Raw genomic sequence first — 12916 nt, 5'->3', positions numbered from 1 at the left:
TTGATCTTTCAGTTAATTGTAACTATCAAGTATAGATCTGACCACAAAATTTGATTGTTCTGATTTAGACTAAACCAATTGCATAGAGAAAACAACTGTTGTTTCGCTCACCACCACAACGATCTATAAGAACAATATTTTTGATTTTTATTAAAATCTTCTCTCTTTTATCAGACAGACATTATTTATGTTTACATAAATATCTATATATTATATTTGATAATAGATTTCAAAATATTTTTTAGCTCAGTTGGTAGAGCGATAAGTATATGACTTTAAGATGTGGGTTTTAATCCCAGAAAAAGTTTTAGTTTTTAATTTTTACAATTATCAAAAGGACAACGTTTTATTGAATTAAAAAAAATTATACCAAATCGGTGTGTCACGTGTCAACTACGTCATTAATTTTTTACGGAAATCTAACACCGTTAACGGTTTTGGTGGATTTAGCCATATTTTAATATTTCATGTACGTATGGACATGGGTTAATAGTTTTTGTATGTACTTTCAGAAAGTACAAAGTTCGTGTGGAAATCGGCTGTTTTCCGGCGAGATGGTATAACGCACACACATCAAGAGAAAGTAGTATATGTTGTGTGATCATGTAGAAATGTTTCTGATTTGAGGAGGGTGCTACAGATTTCCACTCCGAGACCTCTGTGCGATATATGGGGTTTAGGAAGGACTACAAGAGAGTATCATGAAACTGAGTCGGAAGTACAAGAGAGTTTCACTTCTGACTCAGTTTCAGGATACTCTCTTTTAGTCCTTCCTGAACCCATATATCGCGCAGAGGTCTCGGAGTGGCAACCTGTAGTGCACTCCTCGAATCAAAAACGTAAGAGTGCTTTTCTGCGCATTTTTCTCAATCTCGTTCCTGTAATAAACACAGACTGTAGCCAAAAACTATCGAGCCAAATTAGGAAAGAGATCATACATCCTTTTAGCCATGGTACCTCAACCAATCTTCCCCATCAAACGCAGAAGTTCCTCGTCGATACCCAATCTCCTCATTGCTGCGACATCGAGGAACCTGGTGGGTTTCATCTCAACAGCCAACCATGCATTATAGAAGTGTGTCATAGTCGTTCCAAGTCTCAGAAATCTGTCTGTAGACACACTCATCACTCTTAGACACCTGCTCATGAATACCATCCCAGACTCTCCTAGAAACAATCTTTTGATCCTCTCTCTTGGGCCAAGGAGGCTTGATCTGCACAGCTGGAATCTCAGGAGAGGAATGAGGGGATGGAGATGGTGAGAAATCTGGCACTGCTGGTGCGGGAATTGCTCGTGGTGGTGCAGGGGCTGCCCGAGGGGCTGCTCGAAGATCTGAATCAGAAAACACATGATCCTCATGTGTGTTATCGAACCGAATATTGTAGCGGGTGCTGGATAGAATTCTCCTTACGAACTCTTGGTGTCATAGTGAACCATCAAACGCCTCTACACAATCACACAACATATAGTACTCTTTCGCTGATGGATCTGGTTGTGGGTTAGAGCTCGATGTTCTGTCTGTGTGTTGCTTCTTATGTGAGCACATCTACAGACAAAGACAAGGCAAGTGCAACAAAAATAAAATCCAAAAATCAGTCAAAAATGAAAATCGAAAATTAACGTTCAAGGACTAAACATCACCAGCAACAATCACCAGCATCACAATCATCAACAATCCGCCCTAAATCAGTTCTAGAACCATTCCAAAAGCCAATTTGCGAACCAATATCATCATCAATAATCAAAATTTCCAAAACTTGCTAACAAGCCTAAGAAAGTAAATAGGAGTGTCGAAAATCCACTATAACACCAAAATAGGCAAGAATCAACCATTAAAACGAGTTATAAGAGGCAAAATCAACATCCCAAACCTTAGTTCTCGAAATTGAAAAGAGAGATTTTTGAGGTTCATACCTTGTAGTTCGGAAAATTGTTGGAAGAAATAGAATGAGCACGAAATTCTAATGAGGTTAGACTTTAGAATCACTCAAATCCGTGAACAATTAAAGAAATTAGGTTTTTAGGGTGGTGTTCTTCGTGAATGTTGAGTAGGAGAAATGAGGAAGATGAAGGGTATCAGGGGTTTTAAAAGGGAATTTATCTGGATAAGTGGTGTCGACCGACACCCTGTCGCTCGACATCGACCTTTTGTGTCAGAAACTATTTCTCTTAAAATATATCTCCATTTAAAAAAAAAATACAAAAAATAATAATAATGAGTTGAAATGATGGTGTCCATCGATACCAATAGTGGTGTCGCTCGACACTGACATCTTCGCATCTGAATCACAAAAAACACAAAAATCAAGAACGAAAATCAAAAGAAAAAAAATAATTTATGTACAAATTTACCAATGGGTTGCCTCCCACCAAACTCTTATTTTAAATCATTAGCTTGACTTGGATAGACTATGCATCTGGTGGATCAGACAGTGGCAATGAATGCTTCTGTTAAAATCGTGTCATCTATGGTGGTTTGTAGGCATTGCACATGAGATTGACCAATCAATGTAGGAATACCGCTAGGATGGGATCTGTGTTTGGGCAGCTTTAACAGATTTCCTGCAATATCATCAATGGAAAAACCAAAAGCACTTTGACCACGCAGCCGCGGCGAACAACCCCTTGGTCTACCAAGGCTTGGCCGCGGGTCGGTTGATCACGATTGTGGCCAGCCTTTTTGCGGCCTACTTTTTTCTCTTCAGTTTCTGCTGGGCCGAGCAGTCAGGAACTGACCCTTTTTTTTTTGTTTTTCATTTTTAAAAAAATTTTTTTTGGTCTTTTTTTATTTATAAGAACACCTGAAACTAAGAAAAAACAAATTTAATGGAAAAACAAAGAAAACTTAAAGAAAAGACACATAAATAGGTTGTTTCCCATTAAGCGCTTTTGTTTTAAGTCGTTTAGCTTGACTTTTTGAGAAAAAAACATGCTTGAGGATAAGGTGCTCTTTTCAACGTACATTGAACATCCTTGAGCCTTATTGGTATACCTTCCTCTCCTTGTATTACTAACTTCTTTCCTTTCTCTTTCTGGCGGACTTTAACATTACTTAAGACTTCCTTAGTGCCTTCAATCAGCTTCCGGATTTGTTCTTCACTGGTCTTTGTTAAATCTGGTGGAACAATGATCTTGACTTTTGCAAAAGGCCTTGTCTTGAAGTTTGACATCTCTTTCGACTTATCTTTCTCTTTTGGCGGATTTCCTTTAAGTTTCTTCTTGTCGTCTTGGACTTCATCTCGGACAGTGGGATATAATTTTTTTCTGATCCACCTTCAAAAGACAACATTCCGGTTTTCATGATCTATGACCGCACCAACAAGTGCTAAGAAAGGGCGGCCAAAGATGAGTGGTCTCTCTTTGTCTCGGTCCATCTCAAAAACTTGGAAGTCTGCGGAAACAATCTTGTCTCCTACAAGGATTTGCAGGTCATGAATCGCCCTTTCAATGTATTTTTGAGATGAATCACCAAAGATCACTTTAACAGTTGACTTCATGAACGTCTTTATCCCTAGCTTCTCGGAAAATGTCTTGGATATGATGTTGACATTGGCTCCGGAATAGCATAGACAATATAAAAACTTGATCCCTAAAATGAAACAAGAGAAGGAAAAACATCCCAGATCATTGGCTTTGATAAGCTTTTAAAATGGGTGCTGGGATATCTTGAAAGGTGAAAGCTTGGTTACTTTAGTCTTGGTATCGACACTCTTGTAAAAAGGCACGAAAACTGAGGCCTCCTTGCATTCTTCGTCATTTTTTGCTTCATCTTTGGGCAATGTAGTTATAGCATTGTAGAACCTTTTCGGATTATTTTCAACTCTTCCTAGAAGAATTTCATTCTATCTCTTCTTTGAATCGGCTGTTTGGGCAACTTGAACGTCTAGCTTCTTGACATGAGTAGATACAGCTTCAAATTTTCTGTTTAGGTCATTGGACATACAATCGACTTAAACGTTTATATCCATGGTCAATTTCTCATTTGTCATGACAAGCTGCTGGATTAATTGCTCAAGTCTTCTGATTTGGGAATCTAGTTGATTTGTGGTAACACCTTGCTGTTGTCCATATTGATTGTTAAATCTTGTACCTTGGTAGTTGTAGGGCTGTCGCGGTTAGAAACCTCCATTTCCTGCATAATTTCCATTTTGAAACTTGTTCTGAAATGGTCTTTGTTGCTGCGGTATTGCTGATCTTGGGGGTTCTCCATGTTCAGATTACGGTAAGAGAGATTGTTGAAGTTGGCGTTGCGGAAGTTACTATTCAAAAACATTGTTGAAGCGGCTTGTATATGGTTCTTGTGCTCCAACATAATTGACTTATTCTTCTTGAAAAGATGGATTATTGTGATTTGTCTCACAATATCCTTCATCTTCCATGCCATTGGTGGCTTCACAAGCATGAACTGGGCGATTGTGGCTCTTGAAGAGTTGGTTCATCATGTTCTTCAGCTCGTTAATCTTAGTATCTGATCCAGTTGGTTCTGTTGAACGATCATACTCTGGAAAATCATTGCTATTAGCTTCAGCAAGATTCTCAATGAGGGCTCTTCCTTGTGCTATCGTCTTTTCTCTGAAATCTCCATTGCTGATTGTGTCAAGTGAAAGCTTGTACTTTGGCTGCAATCCTCTATAGAATATGCTTAGCAAACTTGAGCCGGGAAATCCGTGGTGTGGACAATCCCGCTCATACTCCTTAAAACGCTCACAAGCTTCATAAAAAGACTCGACCGGACCGTGCTAGAAACTTTGAATTTTGTTTTTGGTTCGACCTTGACTTAGTATAAAAGTGATTCAGAAAAGTAGTTTTTTGCATTCTTCCCAATTAGTGATCAATCTTGCAGGCAAAGATTTTAACCAACGGTGAGCTTTAGCACTTAATGAAAAAGGGAAAAACAAACATTTCAGATAATCTGCGGGAACTTGGTTAGTTCGCATCATGCTGAAATCTCTTAAAAAGGTTCAATGTGATCCATTGGGTGCTCGACTCCATGGAGTTGGTTTTGTTTCACCAAAGTTGATGATCTGTGGCTTGACTTTAAACTTGTTCCAGTTCAGGAAAGGTACTTGAGTCAAAGATTGATTCTGAAAATTTTGAGTTGGTGCGTCAAAGTCAGCTATGACGCGGGTTTGGGCTTGTCTCCTTTGTTGATTCGCGGGCTGAATGGGATGGTTGTTGCATCCATTGGGCTGCACGCCGCAGTTTTTGTTGTCGGCTGCATTCCTTGGTGCTACAACATCAGCACGTTCTTGTCTTCTCTGGTCATTGGCCTTGCAGTTTTGAGGGTTTTGTGGATGGACTTGGTTTCCATCATCATCGGCGGTTGATCATCTCCCTCCTGATCATCCTCTCGGTCATCGCCATGATCAAAGTCGTCATGGCCGTCGTTTTGGTCATCAAGGTGGCAGTTTAAAGGATCTCCAAGATGGTCTTGTTCATCGGCCATTCTTAACAGTCTCTAAGTCTTCAAAGTTCTCTCTCGAGTCTGTCAATCTCGTCTAGAAGTGGCACGGTTGCTGCAAACTTGCACCTAGTAATCATGCACCTTTAAAACACAAAGAAAAACAAAAAAAAAGGAAAGAGATGTCAAAATTTTTAAAAGGAACTAGAGATCAAAGTGTCTAGAACAGATATTATAACAAGAAAATCAACAGGCAACATATCAATTGATTCCAGCAACGGCGCCAAAAACTTGATGTGAGGTATGGGTGTTTCCTAACAAATTTTATACTAAAATAAAATAATGAGGCTGCAAGTGCACAGTTGATCGGTTGTGTACTTAGGGGTCGAATCCATAGGGATTTGTGTGCCTAGTGTTTTCCTACAATTCCTAAATTTATGTCTAGACTAATCTGGTTTGAAGAGGTTTTGTGTGTCACGATCTAAACTAAGAAAATTAGGCAAATGAAAACTATCTAAGAAAGCAAGTAAATATCAAGATTGTAAAGCAATAATAAAAGACGATGGGCTTTCAGGAATTCTCTAGAGGATGTAATCGGTTTCAAACAGCTAAGCTTTTAGATTGGGTTTTTTTTTGGGTGATAAGAATATCTAAGGGTTCTAAAGCTAGAGTACAGGAGTATGACTACGTTACTTTCGTGATCATAACCAACTGCCACGTACGACCCTGACCAGTAGCTTTCGTCTCTGGCCCCGGTAACAGGTGTACGCAATAACTTGCACAAGACTCGTCTATACTCAGGATTCACCCATAGGCAGCATTTGTCTCCTATGACAGAATCGCTCGTTTCATTCTATGTCAGAAACAGAATGAAAACTATCGCAACACTAAGTACCTAGATCAGACACTAGATGATCAACCAAGCATACATGCCTTAAAAACAAGAATAAACGAAGAATATAAATAAAATCACAATTTTAAAAACCTACACGTCTTAATCGATTATGAGAGCCCCTACCCTATGCACAACAAGGGATCTACTCAGACATAGATGAGCACGACATCATCATGGGTTTTAATGAAAGAAATAAAAACATTAAAGAAAAAAAGATGAAGAAAAGCTTCTCTATTGTTGGATCCAAGGTTGAGAAATATTCTCTACAAATCGATAAAAATGGCTAAGGAAATTGTCTCTATCTAAAGCAAGAAAAAGATATCTAAAAATAACCTAGAAGACAAGTATTATAGTCTTCAATACTACAGGACTTCAAGGACTTCAGAATTAAGGTCGGGGTTAACTTGGGCTTTGAAAATGGGTTTCTTAGGACCGAGGTTAGCCTGCCGCGATCGTATGAAGCGTGACCGTGGGGAATGGCTGCTTGGCTGCGGTCATGCTATGCTGGCCGCATTGGATGGAGGTCTGGCCGCAGTCACAAAGCTCCGAGGTAGCTTCATTCGCCTTTGGGGCAATTGGAATATCTTGAGATCCAACCATTCGAATGTCGTAAACAAATTGGACGTGAAAGCTGGTTGAGTCTTCTATTAAGTGTCTAGTTTTGGGAATGATCAGACGGTGAGAAGGTCTTCGTTTATTCTTGAGAGTTCTAATGGTTTGAATTTATCCAAAAGTGCTAATTAGTTCTAATTTGCACATTTTTCTCCTATGTTACCTAAAAAGGTTTTTAAAATCCAAAAAACATAGAAATCATTTGAAAATCTTTGAAAACGGAGTAAAAGCATCAGGATTTTCTTCCTCCAGTAACAGCATCAGGATTTTCTTCCTCCTATGTTTCCTGCAATACCTGATTACCGATAGCGTCTTATGTGACTTCCACATCTTCCTTTGCATATCCATCTGACAGGTCTTTAGCTCCTTCACCCATTTGCAACTCTTTCAATGGCTCTTCCTCTACAAATTCAGTTTTTGAGTTAAGCACTGAATCTCTACCACTTGTCTACTCTCCTCTTCTCTCTTTTCCTCGACTTTGAGAAAATCAACTCCATTTACCTCAGAAGCTGAAAGGTCATGCAAAGGAGGCTCTTCTTCAATGGAAACTTCTTTGTTTTCCTCAAGCTTATCTCCTGAAATCGAATCCTTTTCCTCAAGCGGAAAAGAGAAGTGGTTGCTTTCTGATTACAATCACTTATAGAATCCAATCTTGGAGGGTCACTTGAATTGAAAAAAACATTGCCCTGTTCAACATAAGAACCAAGAGACTCCATTTCCTTCTCAACATCCTTTAAATCATCAAAACTGTTTTGATCACATCCCGAGGAAGACCACATTGAGATATGGTACTTCAGAAACTAGTAATAAGTACCTGAGAAGCCAAACTGTCCACCTCCACAAGAATTGTTTCCAATTTACGATAGATTTTATCATACCATGCTCTTCCTATAGATTTTGTATTCATAGCTCACTCACACAACGAGAATACTACTGTAAAAGAAGAACCAAATCCCAAATAAATACCTTTGTGAAAAAGATCATCATAATCATAGATTCCAAACACAAATGATAACAGGATGGTTTTAATATAAGAAGCTGAAAAGCAATATCTCAAATTCGAAACAATTTATATACAAAGATACTTTATCAGATAAAGATGATGAAAACCTAAGAAAAAAAAGAAAGAATCTTAGCAGTTTGATCTGAAAATGGTTGGAGCTTTTATTGTTACAAAATACCAGACAATTCTAGTGAATTCGTGACAAAGACGACAACAAAGAAAAAAATAACTCTTATGCCAAATTACATGAAGGAAGAAAGCCAGAAAGAAGAAAAAAGACAAATATAAATGAAAGAAAAAAACCCTAATTCCCAACCCTAATTAAAGCAGTATAAATGAAAACCATCAAGCAAAGAAAAGAGAGAAGAACAATCAGAGTCTTTTTTTTTCCTCTCTAGTCTTCTTCTCTTTTAGCCTAAGCGGATTTGGTCGAATGGTTGTTGGACTGTGTGGGATGTTACTCAATTCCACCTGGTTTCAATCCCTATGAGAAACTAAAAACACATTTATTAGGGAAGTCTGGGTTTGGATCAAATGCCCATACAATTTACCTGGTAGTTCGGTAACAGGCGATCCAGCCACTTCCTGACATTAGTCGGAAGACATTTCAAACTCGATATAGGTAGTACCCATTTGGATCTCATGAATTTCATGGCCCGTTGACCCGAGCCTGCTCGATGCTCATGATGTCCATTGAACCATTGAAGCAGGACAATCAGTCCATACTATAGCACTTTGGTGCATTCCTACTAAAGCTAATAGGGTTTATAATATATATATATATATATATATAACAAAAAAAAATATTTATCTATTAGGTTATTTGGACCTGATTTGTAAGGATTGTTGGGCCGATTATTTACTTAAGCCATCTGAACTTAGTTAAATCAAAATGTGTGAAGAAAATTGGGCTATACTGGATTGGCGGAGCTCATTTTGGAGCTGGTGATCGTCGGGTCGGGTTGTAAAAAAAAAAAAAAAAATGTGTTACCATGTAGGACACTTTTGAGTTTATAATGTCCAAAACAGACACTTTTGAGTTTTAATTACCAAAAAAGATACTTTTCTACTATTTGGGCACTGAAAATACCTAAAAACCCATTTTCATTAACACACAATTACTCATCTATATTCTTTATTTATTTAATATTAAATTAAAATCACACATCCTCTATAATTGTTTGTTGTTATTTATCTATTATTTAAAAAATAATCGAATAACTATTTTGATAATATAAATTATATAATTTTTTCTTAATACTTTGATACCCATTTTATATTTTTTAACCTAAATTCTTTTGTCGTTTAGTGATAAACACATACGTATCCATATAATAGCGTTCACGTGGACACAAATATATAGATATCTATGCAGTTTTATATATATATATATATATATATGCATATCCACGTACATATAATACAGATGGATGTAACTATATAGATACACATGTATATTTATATGTGTATCCATATAGTTACATACATATAGGTGAGTCTCGTGTGATTTAGTGTGTGAAAGCTTATGAATTAAGATGGGTCCCGTGCGATTTAGTGTGTGGAAGCTAATGAGTGAATTTACGTTAGTCATGTATGTTTTAATATTTTTCTGTAGGTAAATAGAAGATAAAAGAAAAATGAGGACAAAAAAGTAAAATAATAGGAGCAAAGTAAAATAAGTGCCTCAATTCCAAAAAATTTTTTTTTTACATTACGCTTTGAAAAAATGTCTCTGTAGAGAATATTCTAAAAAAAAAGAAAAATAAGCCTTGAGTCTCCTTTGTTTCACGATTCCTTGAGAATCAGTTTCTTTGGAGAGATCCTTGCCGTTGTTGCCCACCTTCCTAGTTCTCCATGATTTCAAAATCAACGCTATCCAAAATCTCTATATAAACACACTTGAGTTTGACGTTCAAAGACTTCATAACCAAAAAAAAAAAAAAAAAAAAAAACTCTAGCAATCTCTCTCTGTTTTTTAAGTAAGTTCTTATTGAGAGTATTGTAGATCAGTAGTTTGTTAGCTCTGCGTTTCGAGTGCTTGTGAAACCGGATATCAGTGGTTGTATGTTGTGGCTCTTGAATCACAGATTCCTGTCACACTGCAGGAAATTCAAAAAGTTACGGAAAGTGATTCATCGTTTCGTCTTCACTCTTACCATAACGTCGTTTATTTTATCTCATATTTTAATCACATTTAATCCATAATGCTATTTTTACAGTTCTACAAGCACAACTGACAATAAAACAATCTGGGAAAAAATGTATAAACTAAAATGCTAACTAGTTTTATTTTATCATCGCCTTAAAAAAAATACAAAAAACAAAAACCACAACGCCCCAAAAACCAAAAAAAAAGTAAATAAAGCAATAGTAAAGTACAAGAAAAAGATAAAAAAAATCCAAAATCACCCAAAAGATTCACGATATTTGACAACCAGAGACAAATCTTCCAGTGGTTTACAATTTTATTTGATCAATGATACCTTATAAAGAAATATCAAAAATAACAGAAAAACAACCGCCACATCTAAAAAGTAATAATAATAATAATAATAATAATAATAATAATAATAATAATAATAATAATAATAATAATAATAATAATAATAATAATAATAATAATAATAATAATAATAATAATAATAATAACACGAAAGAATTGATAGAAAAAAAATGTCCAAAATCATCCAAAACAGCTTCGACATTTGACTGAATCACAGAGACAAATCTTACTGCTTCTTAGAAATCTTGGTCTTATCTTCTTCTTTTTGAGATATTCCATAATCATACCTTAGTTCAGTGTCTCATCATGAAAAACACAATGTGAATACATAATCCATGATTCTGTTCACACTCAATAGGCTGCTTGATTCTGTTCACACTTAGTAGGCTGCCACATCAAGTTCGGACTCTAATTACCATTTATAATCTTCTATATGTTATTGAAGTTAATTAAGATATTATATATATTTTACAGCCTTCAAAATGTTCCCAAACAATTGGTAAAACTCTTGGCGATATACATCTTTATTTAGTTAATCTATGTCTTAATTTTTCTGCTTTTTCAAGACGCGTTCTATTTACTATTTTTTTTCTTGTACTCGATGCTCTTTATTATGATCATTCATTGCATATACTTTGTTTTTCATATCCATTTTTTTCCTCATCAAATTTTATGCTGGTTTGATAGTAATAAATTTTTCATCATTGTTTTGATGTGACTTTTTTTGTTGCAATAGATAAACCGTGGTGTCCAGTTGAGGCTGAACCACTCAAAAGTTTTAACGATGATCATAATCAAACTGAAGACACATCATCACCAACTCCTCTAAGGGACACACCAATTCTAATGGATAGACCATTTACAGAATCTGATGGTATCAGTGATGAAACCCAGAAGATAACAACATCGCGTCCTGTGATGGTCACACCACTTCTAATGAATAGACCATTTACAGAATCGGGTGGTGCCAGTGATGAAATCCAGAACTCAACAACACCTCTTCCTCTTGATGGTCACACCACTTCAAACCATTATACCATTCAAAGACTCCAACAAAGACTATTTGGCTTCTGATGTTGGTCCTAGTACTGGTCTTATCAAAAGAGGTTGTAGTCGGCTAAAGGGTTTGAAAAACCTGAAGGTAAGCGTGAAGAAGCAGAAAATTTATGCTCCCAACAGCAAGGTAATTACATCAAACCCGAATTTTAACTCGGGGATAACAGAAGCAGAGAGAGAAACTGGAAACCAAGAGGTGACTGATTCAGTTCTGATGCAGTTTGAATTGATCACCCAAGTTCCTACAACTAGTGAGTGATGTTGTTAGCACGCTTTTCCCGTAGTCTAGTTGGTATAACCAATGTCTAACCGATCAAACCGCATCAGCCGGACTCACTCTTAGTGGATTTCGAGTTTCTCTCTCTGCTTCAGTTATCCCCGAGTTGAAATTTGGGTTTAATTTAACTACCTTGTTGTGGGAGCATAAGTTTTCTGCTTCTTAACGCTTACCTTCAATGTTTTCAAACCCTTTGGCCGACTACGTCCTCTTTTGATAAGACTAGTACTAGGAACAGCATCAGAAGCCAAATAGTCTTTGTTGGAGTCTTCAAATTGTATAATGGCCTGAAGTGGTGTGACCATCAGAGGAAGATGTGTTGTTGAGCTCTGGGTTTCATCACTAGCACCACCTGATTCTGTAAATGGTCCATTCATTAGAAGTGGTGTGACCATCACATAAAGAGATGTTGTTGTCTTATGGGTTTCATCACTGATATCATCAGATTCTGTAAATGGCATATCCATTAGAAGTGGTGTGTCCATTAGAGGAGCTGGTGATGGTGTGTCTTCGATCTGATTATGATCATCGTTAACACTTTTGAACGGTTCAACCTCAACTAGACACCATGGTTTATATATTGCAACAAAAAAAAGTTAAGTCAAAACAATGATGAAAAGTTTATTACCATCGAACCAGAATAAACTTTGATGAGAAAAAAATTAGATTTGTAAAACTTAGTATATGCAATGAATGATCATAATAAAGGACATCGAGTACAAGAAAAAAAATAGTAAATAGAACATGTCTTGAAAAAGCAAAAAAATTAAGATATAGATTAACTAAATAAGTATGTATATCTCCAAGAGTTTTACCAATTGCTTGTGAACATTTTGAAGGTTGTAAATATATATATATATATATATATATAGTTAACATCAATAATATATAGAAGATTATAAATGGTAATTAGAGTGAAAAAAACAGTAGAGGAGAAATATTCAATCTATGTTTTTGTCAATATTTAAACCGCATAGTGTCATCAAACTACATAGTAATATGTCCAGATCTGAATTCCAATGAACACCATTGTACTAAGAAATAGGTATGTTTTTTTTAAAAAAAAATTGAAATGAATGAAAAATACAATCAAAACTAACGCTCCATAAACAAGACGAACTTTTAATCAAATATTGTTTTTTAAAAAAAAAACTAATAAAATAGATTT

General features: G+C 36.1%; 1 non-coding gene across 1 annotated transcript; it reads left to right on the top strand.

Moving 5' to 3' along the window:
* Positions 1-4663: 4663 nt before the first annotated feature.
* On the top strand, positions 4664-4769 carry LOC112090149. The gene has a single exon (XR_002901499.1). It is a non-coding gene; the product is annotated as a small nucleolar RNA R71 (small nucleolar RNA).
* The last annotated feature ends 8147 nt before the right edge of the window (positions 4770-12916 follow it).

The sequence above is a fragment of the Eutrema salsugineum genome, unplaced genomic scaffold (genome assembly GCF_000478725.1).
Source record: "Eutrema salsugineum unplaced genomic scaffold, Eutsalg1_0 scaffold_11, whole genome shotgun sequence".
NCBI lineage: Eukaryota > Viridiplantae > Streptophyta > Magnoliopsida > Brassicales > Brassicaceae > Eutrema > Eutrema salsugineum.
The sequence above is the reverse complement of the archived record's forward strand: the minus strand, read 5'-3'. Positions and strand labels throughout refer to the sequence as shown.